The sequence below is a fragment of the Anser anser genome, assembly GCF_964211835.1.
Source record: "Anser anser genome assembly, contig: HAP1_SCAFFOLD_151, whole genome shotgun sequence".
Lineage (NCBI taxonomy): Eukaryota > Metazoa > Chordata > Aves > Anseriformes > Anatidae > Anser > Anser anser.
Window position 1 is genome coordinate 163,877 of NW_028153587.1, and position 21,100 is coordinate 184,976.

The 21,100-nt window shown below is 37.8% G+C and overlaps 1 pseudogene across 1 annotated transcript in view; it reads right to left on the minus strand.

Moving 5' to 3' along the window:
• The window catches only part of LOC310891880 (adhesion G-protein coupled receptor V1-like), a 76,951-nt pseudogene that overhangs the window by 10,850 nt on the left and 45,001 nt on the right, over window positions 1-21,100 (minus strand). The window contains exons 26-38 of the transcript in view: window positions 18,852-19,461; window positions 17,690-17,905; window positions 16,497-16,712; window positions 15,054-15,298; window positions 14,678-14,859; window positions 13,120-13,934; window positions 11,485-11,694; window positions 7,117-7,247; window positions 6,759-6,858; window positions 5,586-5,765; window positions 3,864-4,027; window positions 2,137-2,230; window positions 43-121 (exon numbers count right to left, since the gene is read on the minus strand). The product of the transcript in view is annotated as an adhesion G-protein coupled receptor V1-like (transcript). The remainder of the gene's footprint in view (window positions 1-42; window positions 122-2,136; window positions 2,231-3,863; window positions 4,028-5,585; window positions 5,766-6,758; window positions 6,859-7,116; window positions 7,248-11,484; window positions 11,695-13,119; window positions 13,935-14,677; window positions 14,860-15,053; window positions 15,299-16,496; window positions 16,713-17,689; window positions 17,906-18,851; window positions 19,462-21,100) is intronic.

Consider the following 21,100-nt stretch of genomic DNA (forward strand, 5'->3'; position numbering starts at 1 on the left):
ACTAATTGGCACAGTAAGTTCTTCAAGGAAGATGAGACTTACTTGGTACCTTCCCATTCAATTACTCCTCTTACACCATCATTAGCATCGATAACAATTTGAGAAGCTAAACCTTCCACATCTAAAAGGCAAAACAGAAAGACAAAAATTAAAGAACAATAAAATCAATTTTCTTGATTTTCAAGAATCACAGAAGCATTTATTCAATCGGTACTAATATTACAGTGTCTTTACAAAAAATGTGTAGGAGAAAATGGGAGTGGGCAAGATAACTGGAAAGAGTCCTTACTACTAGAAGTGCAATAATGCGTCTTGAATTAGCACTGTAATATTTAATAATGCATAAAAAAAAAAAAGACTAAGGAAAATGTAGAAAGTTAAACAGCACATAAAACATTAGAAAATAATAAAGTCTAGATTTGCGATGGAATCTTAATTTGTCTTCACTATAAGTGTTTATTACAATGACATTCAATATTTTGCATTTGCCATTCTGAGTATGAGAAAGACAATGAGGAAGAATAATAAATGATTCAGCATTTCATCTTCTATTTGTGCTTCAGTGCCTCATCATACATTCTAATGGCACACCTCAGATTTCACTACAAATACACAACTATTAATTTATTTGTGGGGTGTTCACATACTGTAATATTCTACTGCTCCATAAAGACATACAGGTATTTACAATTAGCCTGAAATCGTAATTGAATACACTGCAGTGTGAAAAACACCAAATAATAGGTTAATGTCAGAAAAGTCTACTAACTTCAGAGACCAGAACTTTACAGTCAAAACTTAATACTTCTCAGAAAATAGGTTGTTGTTTTTCAGACAACCGCACCACACAACTACCTTAACTTACTTGTTTACTTTTTATAAACTTCAACTTACTTTCTAAAACCAAATTGACTTCACCGAGTCTGCCATAAGTATATTATGTTTAGATCCATATACATTTTTCCATCAATTCAGATAAAACTGAACAAAAGTAGAAGATTATTGCCATGAATCTAAGCCTGTCACTATGAGGTAGAGATGACGATGAGCAATAGCTCTACACAGACAACAGAAGTGTTACTGAGGTTTACAAATCCTGAGGGAGTAATGGCAATTAGAGACATTTCTGCTTCACTCCTGCATTTTCTCATGTCACCCTGAAGTCAGATCTGTTCACCCAGGATCTGTAAGAGTTTGCTCACAGACACACACGCGGACACACGTATTTGAGTCAGGCTATTTCTTCTACCAGAAGAATTCACTGACATGTTATGTGAACACATTTTTTCCTTATGACTTAAAACTATTATTTTCTCATTGTAAGTAAAGCTGACCCAATGCAGTGTCACATCAGTGTTAAATGGTCATGGTTCAAGGAGACAGCCAAAGAGAAAGTGAGACTATACAACACTGTTTAGTTTGGATGAATCTTTCATTCTTATATGCTACTCCTTTCATATTTTAGACTCAACTATTCACAAATCAGCAATGAGTCTTGCAAGTTACCTTTCAATCTGTAACGAATTAACTCAGTCACTTCTATAAGCATGCAAAGAAAAGGGAAAAGAGTCAAAGAAGATGTCTGACATTATATAACTAGTCTTTAGTACCACAGGATAATCCAACAGTTCTTAAAGCTAATGACTACTATTCTACTGAATTCTGAAGAAGCAAAATGAGAAGCAGACTAAGCAAATAATAAAGATCATTGCAAGAGTAGGAAAACCATAAAATATGTTTCCTAAAAGTGATAAAAGAATAAAAACAGACTTTTTTAAAAGAGTGAGCAGAGTAGCCACATAAAGTTTTTTTTTTACTTTTTTTTTTCCATTTTGTAGTTTGTAAATGAAAATCAGATGAAAAAATCACCAATAAACTTTTCAAATAATTGTCCTTTCCAACTGATAATTACTAACTCCTCTACGAAAATTAATTTAAATTTTCCCAGAGTTTAAAAAGCAAGAGATTAAGTGTAATAATAAATCTATTTCATATTCTATGATGTTTCTTCTAAATAACCATGTCTCATCTCAGCATAGTTGGTAAGTAAGAGGAATAATGGTAATCTCCCAAGGTAATATAATATAAACCATTAAAAAGGAAAAGTAAAAATAATTTGCTATAAGATGTTTTTACCTAGCTTAGGTGGGGATGACGTTGAATGGTTCATGATGAGTTCCACTGAAGTTAAATTAACCAAGAAGAATTCTTGCACCTCTGGTATATCATCCTGCAAAACACAATCCTGCAAAACACGCCTTGCCGAGGCGACCGGCTCCGGGGCAGACGCGTGCTGCAGCGGAGCGCGGGATCGGGACAGGCAGGGCTATTTTTCGGGCACCGAGCCTACGTGAGGGAGCCGCCAGGCACCGGCAGCCCTCGTGAGGGAGGCTGACGAGGCGTAGGCGGGGCCAGCAGCGTCAGCGTCAGCTCCTCCCCCCGGCCGTTCAAAGGCAGCCCTTAGGGAGCGCGAGCGACCAGGAGCGCGGCGACCAGGGCCGGCAAACAGGGAGTGACGCGGGGGGAGTGACGCGGCAGTTAGCGAGGCAGTTGGCGGGCAGGGAGGGCGGAGCGCTCACACCCGCCCTTAGGGACAATTCCTCTAACGGCACTCTCCCGTCAGCTGGGCTACAATGGTCTCCACCAGGCACGGTGCTTTCTCTAGGAAGTCAGTGCACACCCAGACCGACTGCCCGCCCAAACATGCGGCAGTTCAGGTCTCCGGATGCGGGGAGTGTCTGAGCCTCTTGCTGCCATCGGCGGGAGGCAGGGAGACTGCTTGCGTGAGGTGCGAGCAGGTGGACGACCTGGTCCGCATGGTGGCGGAGCTTAAGGAGGAGGTGCAGAGGCTGAGGGATATCAGGGAGTGCGAGCGGGAGATAGACTGGTGGAGCGACTCCCTGCAGGACCGGAGGGAGAGGGACCAGGGTGAGACGCCCCAAAGGGGGGTGGACCCCCTGCCCTGTTGCCATCGGGCAGAGGGAGGGGACCTGCGAGTTGAGGAGGAATGGAGACAGGTCCCTGCTCGACCTCGCAGGAGATGCCCTCCCCTTCCGGCGCCGCCTTCCCAGGTGCCCTTGAACAATAGGTTTGAGGCCCTGGAGCTGGAGAGACTGGTGGGTGAGGATGAGGTAGGAAGCCTACCCGGGAGGATGCCTGAGGTGAGGAAGTTGACTCCACGCCTCAGGACTGCCTCCACCAAGAAAGAAAGAAGGGTGATTGTTGTAGGCGACTCCCTCCTCAGGGGAACGGAGGGCCCTATTTGTCGGCCTGACCCCACACATAGGGAAGTATATCATCCTGCAAAACACAAATACAGTACATCCTCTTCTCATTGTCCTTTAAGAAACTTCCACAGAAGTCACCAAAAAGGATCACACAACAAGTCTCTAATATTACTGTGACACTAGAATTCATTTTTCTGTTTTCCTGAAATAATTTTATTGGGTCTGAAACTGATTATCGTGGAAGAATTAAGTAAGACATTATATATCATGAAAAAGATCCTGTGGTGACGCTAAACTATTCTTGCAAATAAATTACTGACCGATTTTAGAGGCATGTATCTCCAGCAATGAAAAAGTATGAGCCTGTAGCCAGCCATGAAGCACACTGTTCTAAATACTACTAGATAGTTGGTAAAGTTTTAATGAGACAACTTTATTACCTTTAGACAGAGGTAGAGCTGCTTTCTGTGACTATTTGATCCCTTGTGATTTTAATATTAAGATTGAAACCATCTTTCTAAATGATAGTGAAATATAACACAGGGCTTCAAATAATGGCTGCAAGCTTTAGTTCCCAAAATATTACCCTTTTGAAATCATACAGAAAAGTACAGAATTAAAGGGTTTAGAGGTTACCTCTAGAATAGTAATATTTATGGCAACTGATGTTTCTCCTTCTTCTAAAATCAGTGAGCCAGAAGCAGGTACATAATCAGCTCCTGGTTCAGCCACAGTCTCTTCTGTCTGATTACTTACAGTGAGCAATCCTGTAACTGTGGCATAAGTAACATTGATAGTACCTGTTTAATTTGTGAGGAGAAAAAAAAAAAGAAAAAAAAAATTGTTTTTCAGTTCTTATATAATGTTCACTGGAATGGATAAAGACAAGAGATCAAATTCTCATCCACAAAATAAAAAGACTAACTGCAAAACAGAAGGATTAAAAGAGTTATCCAAAGTACATTGGAGCTAGTGTACCTTTGTTACCGTTATCAATATGCCTTCAATTTGACCTTTGCTGACTTGTCTGTCTGCATAGGACTCAAAAATCATTGGGTCCAAATGCATCCAGAAATTTGAAGTTCTGTGGACCATAAATATGAAATTGCTGAAAGACTAACTGGGACATCTCATGTACCATTAATATGAGTTTTTGCAACAAGGACACTTTTTGGGAATGACAGATATCTAAGAAAGGCTCTAAAGACAGTGCTGGGAAACACAGATTAATAAATCTAGATACTTTCCTGGGTAGATTGACAAACTTCAATAGAGAACAAAATTAGGGGACACATGGATAAATATTACCAAGCAGAAAAGTTATACATTATAGTTTTGAGAATAAAGCCACCTCTCGCTAATCTGGTAGGGTAAGTCAAGTGGCAAACATAAGGAGTATGAACCTGAAATAAAATGATAGATGAAATTAAAAGCTGCTCTATATGAAATAAAATGTAAGAGATAAAAGAGTCCTAATTAATAAATAAGTAACGATGCTTATTTTAATTCAGTGAGAGATCTTGCACTTACTATGAACAATTATCTTAAAACATTAGTTTACTGAATAGTGTTCAAAGAGTACACTAGAGTATGGACTGGTATTAAAAAATAAATGGAAAAATAGTGTCATTAAAATGTCTCTAAAACTCTCTGGTGTCTCCAGATCTTGAAAAGCACTGTAAATGTTACTTCATTTCAAAACAAGTATGGCAAAAGAAACAGCCAGATTATCACCGAGGTGTAAATATAGTCCAAAAAGGCAAATAGGAAATTATTATACATGTTTTCTCACAACATAAGTTGCTATTTTCAGGCAACAAACACAAGATTCATTTTTTTTTTTCATGAAGCACACTATTGTATTGTAGAATTGAATACTATATAGTTTAAAGGATGTTAATGGATAAATTGATTCAAAGAGGAATCAGAAATTGTCAGAGGAGACATAAATTGAATTCAATGGTCTGGACACAACTTTTTCCATGTGACATTCCTAAGGTGCTGACTTCCTGAAATTCAGAGAAAAAATATGTGGGATGTGTGTACATGTCACTTTTCTCATGTTTTTTATTTTTTCTGAAGAGACTAATGCTTTGAGACAGACTCATTAGACAAAAATATGGTAACCTTAATAGCCACCTGATTGTTACAGCTTTCAGATCCCTTGCTGTATTAATGAGGATTATGACTCTAGTAATAAGTAATATTTAGTTTCCAAGTCTGCAGAAAGAAGCTTAGAAGTTCTGAAAAAAATACCAACTGTAACAAAGATTTTTCCAAACTTTCATTATCATGGCTTTTATTTGCCTAATGATAAGCAAAACAAAACTTCCTTTCTCTTGGAGTTGTTATACAGACCTAGAGATCCAAATTCTCTGTTAATAAAAAGCTGAATTGTTTTGTTTTCTTCTGGGATTAAAACCACCCTGGATGTGGAAGCAAAATTCAAAATTCCATGTGGTTCATCACTAGCTTCTACTGTTAGAACAGCTTCATATCCTTGACTATCCAAAACAGCAGCACCTGTAGAAGAAACTCCTGCAAGAGAATCAGTGGACTGCAGTGAATGAAGTGTTATGCAACTAATATTTTTGTCTTACATTATTGTTAATATTACATTTAAATAACGTTCAGTAGCCATGCAAATACCACGAAACCAAAGCTCACTGAAGTATGTGGATGGTGTGGGACCTACACACATATATATACTTACATTCTATAACAAATAGAAACAGAAATTTTATGCATACCAAGTACAAAGTCACAAAAATGTATTAAAAAATAAGAAAACTTAACAGGCCAGTGCCAAATATCAACTTCCCTATATTTTAAAAGGAAATAAACCATTTTCCCAGGAAGTACCTCCAAAAGCTTAAAACTATATTCCACTTCACAATCATTACATCAATAAACTGATATGTTTTCCAACTATTGCTTTGATGAATAATTTTGCTCATCCCGTTGGGCCACAGTGACTCTCGGAAGTTGATAAGGCACCTCGCAGCAACACAATCCATGTCAAGTTAGTTTGGTGTTTGGACATTAATTTCAGTTTGAAAAAAGGTATTTCAGAACGGATGCAGTTTAAGGCTTCTTTTCTCACTATAATTTTAATGGCAAGAATAAAATATTCTGACCACCTTGAATTCAGGGACAGATCAGTAAGTCTGCAGCTTGACAAGATTGTTTAAAAAGATAAAAATATCTGCATGTTTCATGGCAACTCTATCCATGACATATTAGTAAACTCAGTTTGCATTAAGATTAAGGGAAGAAACAACCATTGAATTAAATAGGCAGAGTTAAATCAGGATTGAAAACCATTTAAGTGTATTTGTGGAGACACGGTGGGATTTATATATACATACATAAGGACCAAGCCTATTTCAATAAAATGTTAATGAACTTTGCGTACTTTGCACCAGCTGCAGTTTGCTCAGTCCTATACCTCCAAAATGAAATAATAAAATTAAAAATATTATATTATTAAATGGTATTTTTAAGATGTAGCTGGCTATAGTTCTGCATTACCTTCTGTTTTGATGTTGTATAGGATGACTTGGTATTCTTCTTTTTCTTCAGGAATATGGTCATCCAGCAGATCAACATACAATGTTGTATTCAACGTCCCCTATTTGTTTTAAGGGTAAATTGATTAGCCATTATTTTATAAAACACAAGTGATATCATAATGACAAGTATTTTGAACAATTTCTTTAAGAAGAGTTAAGTATCAAGAATTGTAAGCTCCCTCCAGTTTGTAAGTCAAAAAGTGAGAAATTAAATAATCAAACCAAGAAAGAAGGACTGTTGAAAAGGCACACTTTTTCTCAGATCAGTTCTAATCACACTATTTTCCTGTAGCCAACATCACTGTTTATGGACTTACCTCAGGAAAAAAAAGTATTCCAGAATAGTTTGCAAAATTTTGTTTTACATTATGTCCTACTATCTTCCACTCAACAGTAACATTTCCCAGTCCTGGAGGAGTTCTTACGATGTGGAATTGTAATTGTTCTCCTAGGAATAAAGGACAAGATGCAGTGTTTCAGGGTCTCCTCTTCTACATGTTGGTTATAAAAATGAGAGGTCAAAAACATGCATCACACAGTTAAAGTATTTTTCCTGAAAGATATTGCTATTTTTGTCAGTTTGAATTTCACAGTAGTTATATACCACATTCACTTTTAATGCTGAAAAGAAAAACCTAAACTTAAACTCTTCTAGTTTTTTTTCTTCTGTTTTTAGTTCACACTTGGAAATAATTATGAACATATGAGGGAACTTGGTATAGATGAATAACTTAGAAAGGGAATGTTCATGAAAACATGCGCAAACATTAGAGCAATACAAGTCTGTAAACTGTACAAAACAGTAACTACTGTATGTACCAACAATAATAGTAGTTTTCTACAACAGTTCCCTGGAAAGAATACACATTATCTGAACATTTGCACTGTCTTGTGACTTTATTCAATGCATGCAGAAAAAAATGCTTATAATTATCTGTAAGTTCCGTTTATGTGAGTTCGAACTTACAAATATGGTCACTGTTAGAAAACAAAACATTCAGAAAATGTTAATAATTTCTTATAATCTCAGAGGTAATCAGTATTGCTGGACAATGTGCATATAAAGGAAGCAAATACTATGGTATTTTGCACATTTATAACATTTAACCCCAAAGGCACTTTAATTAAAAAGAGTAGACCTCTTAGTAGGCTTTGTAAAATGTGGAAATTGTTTTATATTCACAAGTTTTTCACAAAATTTCCATTAAATATTTTAAATGTGGACATGTGAAATTAGCATGTTATATCAACATGGAATAGATCAGTAGGCAATATTTTGCAAAACATTCACAATAGAGGACAGATGGTTATTTATAATAGGTAGGTACATGGCATTCATATTTCATATGCATTTTTCAGGTCCACAGAATTTAAGTTCAACAGCACATTTTGTCCTGCATTGGCTTTCAGAGACATGAAATATGCAGAAATCTACAATTCTGAGATTTTTGAAAACAATACATGAGATTTCTTTTGCTTATTGAAGAATTAACAAAACATAAGATAATGTTATAATAACATTATGCTGCCCAACTAGTCCCTTTGATTATGCAATTTAGAGAGCAGCAACTTAGGATGCTGTCTTGCTATTCTACTGTATTACCTTACAGAATTGTACAGCATTGTACAGCTAAAACTGGCAAGAAAAATCTGAAAATTTTCTAGTTACATTTATTTTTTGTAAGGAAGAGTCAGAGATATGCATGTATATTGGCTACCAATGAAAGAGAAAGGAATTCTTAACTTCAAGAGCCCTTAATATACTTAAATAAAATTTAATATTGTAAAGAAGTAATACAAAAACTGTATACACCCATTTTCAAATACATAAATGTGCTATTCAGCCCCAACATTTCAAACTTCAGTTAAGTCTCAGAGATGTCAACATTGATGTCGACATTGATGTCGACATCTTTGGCTTAAGTTGGTCCATGTTGCTTCTAAGAAAATTAAGGAATTCAAAATTTATTGATATCACAAGGATTCCACTTCTACAGTCAAATATCTGGATGGTAGACTCCCAATTTACAGGTTCCTCTGAGGCTAAATCATTACAGTGTTTAACACTGCACTGCAATCCACTATGTTCTATTTGAGAATTTTGCATATCCATTACAAAGAAATAAAGATTTAAAAGAAAAGTGGTTTCAATGGTTTAGTACCATTGGGAAAACACACACACACACAAATAAGGCAAAGCTTATTTCAATATATCTCTATAAGTTATAATGAATTTTCATTGAAGACTGGGAAAAATGCTTTATGATATAGAAAGCTGTTCCACTATAATCCAAACACTGAGAAGAAACTTGAAGTCATTATTACAGATTCCAAGTAGTTATTTACTGATCCATGTTTCCTACCAGCTTTACCAAGATTTTTTTGGTATTCCTATCCAGAAGAAATGCTAATATGAACACTAATTGATTTCTGAAGATTGAAAGTGTTATTAGGCTAAATTCAATATTTTTTTTAATATTTAATCCTTATCCATACTTTTACATTTCTACATTGTGACTTAATAAGTGATGCATCTCTTACATAGAGAAACAAAGAGGTGGGTATTTATCGCTGTGAAGAAGGGAGCATCAGCCGCTCTCCTCTTCCTCATTACTTTAAGCTACTGCAGTGCATTTTCTTGTAATACAGTTACACAACTGTCGCAGACCCCTGTCCAATAAAAAAATACTACACTTATCCTCAATAAGGTAAAAAATAACATGCACATTGTGAAAACAAAATGTATTCACTTAACAGAAAATTTTCAATAACACAATAACTGTAAAAGTAATGATATTTGGATTTATGTCTGGTAAATTTTGCTTTCGAATGAAAAAAATATTTTGACAAACTAAAATAATCTAAATGCCTTAGCTCTTTTGCTCTTCCTCTATTTCTCCCTTTTTCTCTCTCTTTTTTTTTTAATCAAAGACACTTAGTTCACTTGTTTTGTTTCTGGCTGGAAGGCAATGAACTATTTCTTTTCACAACCTGGAAAAATAATATAATAATAACTATATATAATAATAGAACTATAGCCAAGTACTTCAGTTTCAAGCAGCCAGCATTTGGTAGCATGCTATGAATAACATTTAACCAGTTGAAAGTATTCAGGGACTTTGGGACTGAGACAGTTTGTATTAATTCCTTGTGCTCATTAACAGCTCTTCTTAGCTAATCATATCACATCTGGCTTGGCACAGAATTAACACAAACCATACCTAGATAAAAAACCAAAGGTTATGATGCCCTTTCATGTTGGGAAAACAAAACAAAAAACCTTTGGTTGAGAAAGCCATTTTTCTTCAAACAGAAAATGTAGTGCACACATTAGGGGACAAGTTCCTGTTTTGTGAACTTTCCCTGCCCATCAGTTCAAACATCAGAGAAACGTGATACTGCAATACACTGAGATTCCATCAAAGGCCACCTAAAGCAATCACCACCAGTACTATTATCATCCTATGCAAAACTGCATCAAACTGTAGATGAAACATGCCGTGTATTCTTTAAAACAATAGTAGAAATGTTTAGTACATACCAAATTATTATTGTTCTTTCTCAAATGTTTGCTTTCTCTTATAATTGCTACTTCCCAAATCATCTGCCATAAAAAAACATCAGGTTCATGGGACAGACAAAGGGAAGATGTTACCCTAGTGTTTCTGCAGGAATGTTTTCTAGAATATTTTAAATTCTTTGTAAGTCGCTGATAGATCTGATTTGCTTATGACTATTAGGTGTGTGTATGTTGGCAGTCATGAAGTGGGCTGGCAGGAGCCTCGTGCAGGCCAACAAAGAGAAGGGCAGAGTCCTGCCCCTGGCGGGGAGCAGCCCCAGGCACCAGGGCGTGCACCCTGATGGAGAGCAGCTTGACAGAAAGGGCTTGGGGTCCTGCTGGACACTGCACTGGGCAGGAGCCAGCAACATGCCTTGTTACTAAGAAGGCTGATGGCATTCTGGGCTGAATTAGGCCAAGTATCCCTAGCAGGCTGAGAGAGCTATCCTTCCCCTCTACTCTGCACTGGTGAGGCTGCACCTGGAGCACTGGGTCCAGCTCTGGGCTCCCCAGTGCAAGACAGACCTAAACGTACTGGGAAGACTCCAACAGAGGGACACCGAGGTGATCAAGGGAAGGGAAGAGAGGCTGTGAGAGCTGAGACTGCTCAGCCTGGAGAAGGGGAGGCTCAGGGGGATCTCATCAGTGTCCTTCAATACCTGAAGGGAGGGTGGAACAGGACAGAGCCAGGCTCGTGTCAGTGGTGCCCAGGGACAGGACAAGAGGCAGCGGGCACAAACTGGAGCACAAGAGGTTCCCTCTGAATATCAGACAGCACTTTTGTGCTGTGTGGGAGCACTGGCACAGGTTGCCCAGAGAGATTGTGGGGTCTCCCTCCTTGGAGATACTCAAAAGCCTGGACATGGTCCTGAGCAACCTGCTCTAGGTGGCCCTGCTTGAGGGGGAAAGGACCAGATGACCTCCAGAGGCCCCTTCCAACCTTAAGCATTCTGTGATTCTATGAATGCTTGCAAGAGTTCAAAGTACATGTCAGGTATGTGGATATTCACTTCTTGCTGGTGTTCTCTGAACAGTGAAACACAATCATTGTGAGTCATTATCAACTGAAAGCACAAAGATGGAAACTGGCATTAAAATTTGAGCGTGGTCAACACAAAGAACACACCTTCACAACCAATAACAGATCTTGAGGCTGTATGGAAGCTTATAATTCCTGCCACATTGTCACTTGCCAGAATAATCACTGTGACAGTGTCAAAACTGGGCAAAATTCGACTCCCTCCTTCAGTATGGACCAGGCTGATTTCAATACTTTCATCATCCTCTGGCTCTGGATCATCTATAATGGGCAGCGTGACCATCTTCTTTGTTTCACCTACAAGGAGAAGAACGTATACAACCGTGTGTCCACTTGGAAACCACCTTGTAAAAAGACTCAATCATCTCATTTTGAAAATAATTAAATACATAAAATATATTAAAATTGCATGAAACAAACTTATTTACCTTTCTGGAAGTCAGTGAATGTCATTATGAAATTTTATCTAATTACTATTGATCAGTCACATTAAGCCAATAAAACGATCACATCATTAAATATACTATGTAGAAATTAATTATATAGGAATTATTTCGGAGTGCCTAGAATTCTTTATTTTCATTACAAATTCTATGACTTTAAAATTTAACTTAGAAAAGGGGAATATCATTCTTGAAAAAAAAATAAATTGCCAGGTGCTAAGCTCTCCGATGAACCATTTACACAAGGGTGTACATTCAATATGAGTACATTTACTGAGCCAGGGAATGCATTGAAATGGGATGACATTTTGTTAGTTCCTTGCCTTTGGGACTATCAAAGAATAATAATGTAAGCAGCAAACACCGTTAATCTCTAGTCGCTATATATCCATTAAAATTTACAACACAATCCTGTTGTTCAGTGCGTGTGCATAACCCAGCTGTGTTTTATGATCATTAGAATATCAATTTACAGAATACATATGTATTTCCTGCTAGATTGTCTTTCAAAATACTTCAAAATCAGTTTTTACTAAACTTATAACGGGTAATGTAATTACATGTCAGCCTCACAATCATTGCCAGCAGCCATGCCTTACTATTCAGATGATTTATCAAGCTAGCACACTAGAATCTTTACTACGCACCTGGAAATTGCTTTCAAAATATCAGTTCGATTAACTCAGACTTTGAAAAAATAAAATACAGCATAAAATACAGCATGCTGCATGGTACTTAAGTAATGTCTGAGAGGGACTTGTTTGTCCTGTTTGCAATTCTTTTAAATATGTTCTGTTATGTTACGTTTAAATATGTTTTGTTATGTTACAATATGATCTCAGAATTTAAAGAGATGTCATGAAAAATTAGTACTGTAGTGACCGAGGGCTAACAAAAGACCACTTAGGCCTGATTCTCATTTCCATTATCCTTGCTGTAACAACTATCTTCGACTTTATTAATCCTTACTTATGTGGTAAAGGAAATCTTTATAGTGCAATATTTATACTGCAATATTTCTTTAATAAAAACCCTTAGGTATTTATTGTGCTTAGATATTTCATTGTGCTTTGCTACCACTGTGTGTGTTCTGCAAGATAATGCTACATGCTAATGAACAACCATACTCTTTTGCACGTGTATCCTTAGCATTCAGGAAAATTTAGCCTAAGAAGAAGATATCAGTTGTCAAAACATCCACAGTATCGTGTACTTGTCACGTTCTTTTTTCTTTTTCTTAGTTTTACAAAACAGAAGCCAAAACGAGAGCTTGTCTCACCTTCAGCAAACACCAGAGTCTCACCGACACCTATAAAATCCAAGTTTGGAGTAGCAGTCCCACCAATGACACGCCATTCCACTGTCACTTGTCCCAGGCTGCCTTCTGTTCTGTGTATCATTAGCTGCACGTTGGTCTGAGGACGTTCCTCTACTTCAACATACAGACCTTTCTCTGTTGCATTGGGACTTACACCGTAGATCTTAAACACTCCAAATGCGTCTCCATTCATCATTATGATAACTGTGGAGGTATTTGGCTGTCCTATGGTTGGTTGGTTTTTTGAGCTGGCTGAGACGTTCATCAGTTCTGCTTTCAAAAGGGTTATAGTGAATCTCTCATCCAGTTCTGGCAGGCTGTCAGGCAGTATGGTAACTGTTAGATTTGCAAACTCTTCCCCTTCCTGCATTATGGCCCACTGTCTTGTAACAGGTTCATAATCACTGCCAGCGATGGCTTGTGTGCTGAAGAGGGCGAATGCACTGGTAACGTTTTTCTTGTAGGTCCGGAACCCTGAAGTGTTGTTAGTTAATGGGCTGATATCTGACGTCAGCCAAAGGCAGAGAGGAATCCCTGAGGCACTGGAAAATGTAAAGGCTGAACATGCTTGTTCTTTTAGGCACTGAGCTGCACAGGAATACACAGGGTCACTTGCTGCTGACACATTCACTCTGGTCTTGGATGGTTTGTCAGGAATTCCTTGTACAGGAGGCTCGTAGTAGGCCAGGATATCCTGACCTTGCTCCACAGCAAGAGCTACAACGTCAGTCTCAGAAGTGCTGTAGAAAATCTGCAGCTGACCAAATCTTCCCTCACTAAAAGACATTATAATAAAATAAAGTTCTGTTAGTTGACAAAGGATGTCTAATATTCTACATGTTTCTGGGTTAATAATAGAAGTGAACAAAATCAACTGACCCTTTCTGAATTGCTGAAAAATTCCAAATAACACATCAAAATGCATTCCCTTTGAAACTAGTACCAGAATAACTGAGTTATCTTATTTTTTTGTGGATAGCAAGTTTGATTATTTATAGCTTAGGTAGTAGTCTGTTAAGAATGCATATTTGTAAACATTTGGTTCTAGGAGTTAACTTAGTCTTCTTCAGGACTTGGCAGCTCTCCTTACTTGCAAGGAAGAAAAAGCCGGTGACACCCAGACTTATCATCCTTCCTCTAGGATCACATGCATAAAACCTGTTTTCCTTCTCTTATTTTCATCCTGTAAGGGCTGGCCATTTTGTCCTCCTGTTCAAATCACAGGAACAGGCTACCATGCAGGTTTAAATGATTTGATGATTAAACGGACAAAATGAATAGTACACTGTGTACGCCGAGTTTACATTGTGCATTTCAATGTATACTACGTTTAAGTAATTTATGTAATACACAGACATCTACTTCAAAAACAATGTGTTTGAAATGAAAATACATTGAGATGGCAGATCAAAGAATTGATGCACATATTTTTATGAGAGGAGCATGAAATTTGACATTATAGTGGAAACAAAAGTGAAGAATAAATAGTAATTACAAATAAAGCAAACATTATACAAACCTTCGCCTGACTGTTATGTTTGCCAGCAAATTTCTTTCTAGTGGCTCCTGAACTCGATATAAGGATTGATGAAAGAAAACTGTGCCATAAGGATTATCATTGGCAGGTATTATAATACTTGCCACGCCATCTAACCCAATAGCACCACCATTGGAGGCCTGAGTTAATTCTACACGGACAATCTCAAAGAGAAGAAAAGAAAAAGAAGTAATGCAGCTAGACAATTTGTGGTTTTTCTAACAATAATTACAAGCAAAGTATAACATGAAATTATAGCACCTTCCTGCCGGAACATTTCTTGTTTTCCATCATACATATTTCTAGAACAAGTCAAAATTAATACCATCTTCAAGGAAGATGTAAGTGCTTGACTTACTTCTTCTATTTCTGGAACATCATCAGCCAGGATTTCCAATAGTAGCATCTGAAAGGCTTCCCCAGGGGCAAAAGTAATATTGCCTGAGGCAACCTGCAAGTCCTCATCAGCAGGGTGTCCACCAATGGTAGCAACCCACTCAACAGTAACGTTACCAAGTGTCCCAGCATTGCGGATTACTGGCAGATTTATGGGTACTGATCCAGATTCAGGCTCCTCCACAGTAAATTCGGTCATCTGGAACACTGAAGTGCAGCACAAAGAGGTGTATTTCATTAACAGTAATATTTAAAATAAAAACACCATCCTAGTTACTGAATTATATATTTTATTTCACTTGATTGCATTCATTTGCACAATTAAAAAAATGTTAATCAGGTTTAAACTTCAAATTGAACTTTCAGTATCATTTTATCTGCAAATAAAATTGGCATGAAAATTCAGCCCCCACCCAAGAGTTTATTCCAACGTATCCATTGTTCAAGGCTAGCCATGATCTAAGTTTTTAGAAGACGGTCAGAAGGTAATTTTTCCCAGTGAGGAAATTTTTTATCATTTTTTATGTCACGTATGGAAAAAATGTGTCAACATATTCCATCTAAATTGTTTCAAATATAAGTCTTTCTTGTATAAAATCTTTAGTTGTTAAGAATGAAGTTAATGAATTATCCATGTGGAATTATTTACTTTTGTCAATTTCCTTTACATTTTGCTGATAAAATGGAATAACTGAAATAAAGTAGGGTACTAAAGGGAGAAAGAGTAAGTCAAATAAAATGGCTGGAAAACATACACCAGAAATACTGAAATAGAAAAAATAAATAGAAAAGATAAATTTCTAAAATGTCATTAAATTTTTGAAATTACCATTTTTTTCTCAAAACCTGTGTAATGAAACTATTTTTGGAAAGTGTCCACAATCCATTTTACTGATAATGATAGAAAGAAGAAAAACTACAATAACTAACAACCAGAACATACAAGAATGCAATTTAAGTCATATTTGTACTTTCCAATTTCCCCAGATATTTAAACCTGCTTTGCCTGATTATTTTGTAAAACAATGACACTGCACTATCTAAACAGGTTTTGGCATGTAAACTTAAGCTTCAAGCTATTGCAGAAATGCAACATTTAGAATAGATAAAAAAATACAAATTAAATTAAAATCCATCCCCATTAGGAGACTCCAAAATCCACCTTCGTCTCACAAAATCTTGATATATAAGTTGACTGAATGCTTCAATTTCGCTATATAAGGGCACCATTTGCCCTTACTTACACGTTTTAATTTAGTTTATCTTATTTTGTCCTTTACTGTGTTCATCCAGACTTCCCTTTTTGTATTCTGAAAATTTTTATTCCATTGCCCAGTAATAACTCACCCACAAATCAGCAGATTGCTACTGGACAAGAGAAAATATGCAAATAAGACTCATTTACCAAAGGATCCAAACGGGTCATCAGAAGCCTCAATGGTTATGACTGCCCTCGTCAAAGATCCAAGCAAGGCTCCTCCTGTCGTTTGATTCAGCAGCTGAACATAAAAGGACTCCTCAACTTCAGGATTGATATCATTAATTATATAAATTGGCACAGCTTTACTTGTTTCTCCTTCTAGTAAGACAACATCTGATGAGGCTACACTGTAGTCCTCACCTAGATTTGTACATGAAAAAATAACAAAACAATCAAAACACAGAAGAATATTAAGGCATTCTGGTTCATTATGAAACATCACTAATGTTTATCAGCACTAATATTTATCTGTTCTTTTTGCATTCCCTTGTGTTCATATGTTGGTGTGTTTTTTTGTGTTTTTTTTTTCTTTATCTTCATACCCAGAAAATACAATTGTTTATTTCCTAGTGCCTTTTAGATATCTGGATGGATGAAAATAAATCTCATCTTGGCCAAAACAGAGTTTACACTGTCAGTCCAAGAAGCAATTACAAAAGGTCCATTATTATCTTCCATTGAGAAGATCACACAACTGTGACATTTCTATATTTGATTTCTGATAGTTGTCTGGCTTTCCAAGAGATAAAATGAAACAGAAGTACCTTTTTCAAAGGAGATTTTACTAAAGGACATAAGGTCACTCCTTCCCTCGTGGAGCTTTTCAGGGATCACCTGAGAGCTTTACCTTTCATTTGCAAAGTAAAAGTCTTCTTGAATTGTGCTTAACATTTGTCTGTTTCACAGAGGAGTCACCAGCTCTCAATTTCCCTCCAAGAAACTCAAATAAGCCATGTATGGTAGGTTGAAATATGTACAAAGGACTAAGTACTAGCTATATATACTACTACAGGATTTTTTATTTTATTTTATTTTTTTGAGAAAGTGAGTGGCCACCAGGGAAACAAACAGCCAATTCCTTTCCTTAGTTTTCTTGCTAGATTCTTCAGTGATGATATCTCTGAGTTTTTTTAAATTTGATGTAAGGTCTCTTCTATAGGACCTGAATTCCTGTCTCCTAAGTACACTCAGTAAGTATCTCACACTTTGGTATTTTTTCTACTTGTTTTACTAGACTGCATTCAATACACACTTGCTTGCTTTGGTTACTCGAAGCATACAGTATGCTCTTTCTGGTTTAACACAGAATGTGTATTTCTGCTATTTTGATTTCTTACCAGCTGTTGCAGTTATTGGCATAGCTTTGAATTTCACAGAAACATCTGCAAAAATTCCCCCAGTTCTGGTCACGTTAATGATTGGTCCAACATAATTTTCAGCAACTCGCACAGCTGAAGCTGAAAGCTGAAGTGTTCCAAAAGCATCATCATTGGCATTGATAATTACATGAGCTATAGTCTCACCCACTGATCCAAGACGAGGAGAATTTACAACTGAAATATAAAAAAAACCTCTTAGAGCAAGCCTGAAATGCCTCCTATATATGGCTATACTGTTCATATACATACACCTGAGTTTAGTGGATGGCCACTACTAGCTTTCAATAAAATTTTCATTTTAGATTTGGACAAAATATAACTACAAACTGCACAAGCATATTTTTGATGTTTGAATTATATTATGTCAGAAAATCCACATTCTTACTAACTTATTATTCTACCCTGCTGTGGAGCATACAAAACACCAGTTCTTTGAAGAGGTGAGGTACTAGCAAAATTACTTATTTATTTGTCCATAGGACAATAGAATTTTACACTAGCAATGATGAACTATAAGTAACCTTTCAGTTTCCCAGTAGAATTTTTTGTAGTGTTTCCCTTAAAAATCAAGATTAATGTGGGAGAGTCATGGGGGAGAGGGAAGGGAAATTAGGCATGCCAAGAAGCTCTTAAGCATAAATAAGGCTGTAATGACCTGAATTTATCTGATCGGGCAAACATCCTCTACGCTAAAAAGCCAGCATGAAGCTGCAATTCTACACCACTTAATGTTTAAAAGGCTTTTTTCGCTTTCAGTAAGTGCAACTAGCTTATTTCCTATCATTGTGCTTTACAGAAACAACAGGTGAGCAGGTATTAGCACACAAAACCAATACAGTAATACAGTTGGCCTAAAACACCTGGGATAAAGCAGATGCAGAAGGGAGAAAGAAATGTCCACCCCTGACAAAATTTTGTGGTAAAGGAAATATATGCTGACACACAGAATCTTCATACTTAATGTGAGATACTCTGACATATAACTTACAGGATTCTTAACTATACAGAGTTAGGCAGAGGTAAAATTTTACTGTAATTTCAATTGCTGCATTTTATCCTATTAAATATAAATATTAGCCTACATATTTAAGCTTTGGGTTTACATATGAAAGACACTTACTTGGCCGATCCTGTACTTTGTCGATCAAAACAGTATTGTTTAGCTCCACAAAAACAGATTCTGACCTCTCAGGATCATAATCATCCAAAATAGGCAAAGATATTGTGGCTTCGCTTTCATTGGCTGCGAAGATCACATAACCAGTAATGGGTATATAATCTTCTCCTTGTATTGCTCTAACAACATCAGGTGGAAGAAAGGGTGACTTTTCATCATCACCTAAAGTTCTGTATGTAACCACTACTGTACCAAGAAGACCACCAAGCCTTACTATTGTCAGGGAGATATTTTTTGTTTCTTCCTCAACTTTTATTGGTCTGTTTCTCTCAGAAAAGATGAACAGTCCATATGGATCATCATTAGCTAAAACTGTTAATGTTGCATTAGTGTGATTTCCAAGACGACCACCGGACACATTGATGATCAAAACTGAAAACACCTGATCCAGTTCAGGCACGTTGTCAGGAGAAACTTGTATGGTAATATTTGCTCTCACTTGGCCAACATCAAATGTTACATTCCCATATGCAGAGACCAGGTCTTCTGTAAGATCACAGACTATGACCCAATACAGAGTCACCTCAGACAGGGCCCCATGAGTTCTCACAACCTAAGTGGAAAACACAAAGATTTATGTATTTCTTTGTACTATAAGAAAGAAGAACATAAAAGTGTAAAATGGCATACAGCAAAGTCACAGAATCACAGAATATCCTGAGTTACAAAAGATCCACAGGGATTATCAGGTCCAACACCTGACTCCACACAGGACCACCCAAAATCAAATCGCATGTCTGACAGAGTAGTCCAAATGCTTCTTGAACTCTGGCAGCTCAGTGCTGTGACCACGTCCCTGGGGAGCCTGTCCCAGTGCCCGACCACCTCTGGGTGCAGAACCTTTCCCTAACCCCCAGCCTGACCCTCCCCTGTCCCAGCCCCATGCCGTTCCCTCGGGTCCTGTCGCTGTCCCCAGAGAGCAGAGCTCAGCGCCTGCCCCTCCGCTCCCCTCGTGAGGGAGCTGCAGGCCGCCATGAGGCCTGCCCTCGGCCTGCTCTGCTCTGGGCTGAACAAACCCAGGGACCTCAGCCGCTCCTCATACTTCTTGCCCTCTAGACCCTTCACCACCATAGTAGCCCTCCTTTGGATGCTCTCTAATAGTTTATGTCCTTCATATATTGTAGCACACACAGTGCTAGAGGTGAGGCTTCACCAGCACAGAGCAGAGCAGGACAATCCCTTCCCTTGACCATCCAGCATTGCTGTGCCTTATGCTCCAGAACACAGTTGACCATTTTGGCTGCTAAGGCACACTGCTGGTTCATATTTCTCTTGCTGTCAAGCAAAACCCCCAGATCCCTTTCCATGGGGCTGCTCTTCAGCCTCTTGTCCCCAGGCCTGTCCGTACAGCCAGCATTGCCCCTTGCCAGGTGCAGAATCCAGCACTTCCTCGTTTAACTTAATTCCAGTCAACTGTGACCTCTCCAGACTCCAAGACTATTGAAAAATTATTGAGAGAGGTCTTGCAATGACATCAGCCAGCTCTTTCTGTACTTTGGGATTAATCCCACTGGACCCCATAGACTTATATGCATCCAGCTGGAGCAGCAAATCCTGCACAAGTTCAAAGTTGGCTGGGAGTTTATCATCATCACAGTCCTGAAATTCAGAGCTTTGGGTGTCCCCGAGCCCATCATTGGTGTTAAAGACAGAGGCAAAGAAGGCATTAACCTCTGCTTTATTGGCGTACTTATTTGTGAGGTTACCAACCTCAACAAGTAATGGATCAATGTTTTCTCTGCTCCTCCTTTTGCTGTTAGCATACTTTAAAAAAAGCACTTTTTGTTGTCCCCACAGTACTGGCCAGCTTCAACTCTGAGTGAACATCACCTCTGTAGTCCTTGTTCAACTGACCTTGCTTCCAATGCCCACAGATTTTCCTTTTTCGCCTAAATTCTAGAATAAGATCCCTGCTCAGCCAAGCTGGCCTTCTGCCCAGCTTGCTCAACTTCTGACTCTTTGGAATTGCCTGTTCCTGTGCTCTTAAGAGGTGTTACTTAACTAACCAGCACTGATGGACTCCAATACCTTCAAAAGCAGGTTCCAAGGGGACCTCACAAACTAGTTCACTGAGTAGTCTGAAGTCTGCTGTCTCCATAGCTAGGGCTGAACTTTTGCTGGCAGTTTTCCTCCTATTACCAAAGATTTTAAACTCAGCCATCTCATGGTCACTATGGCCAGGACAGCCTCCA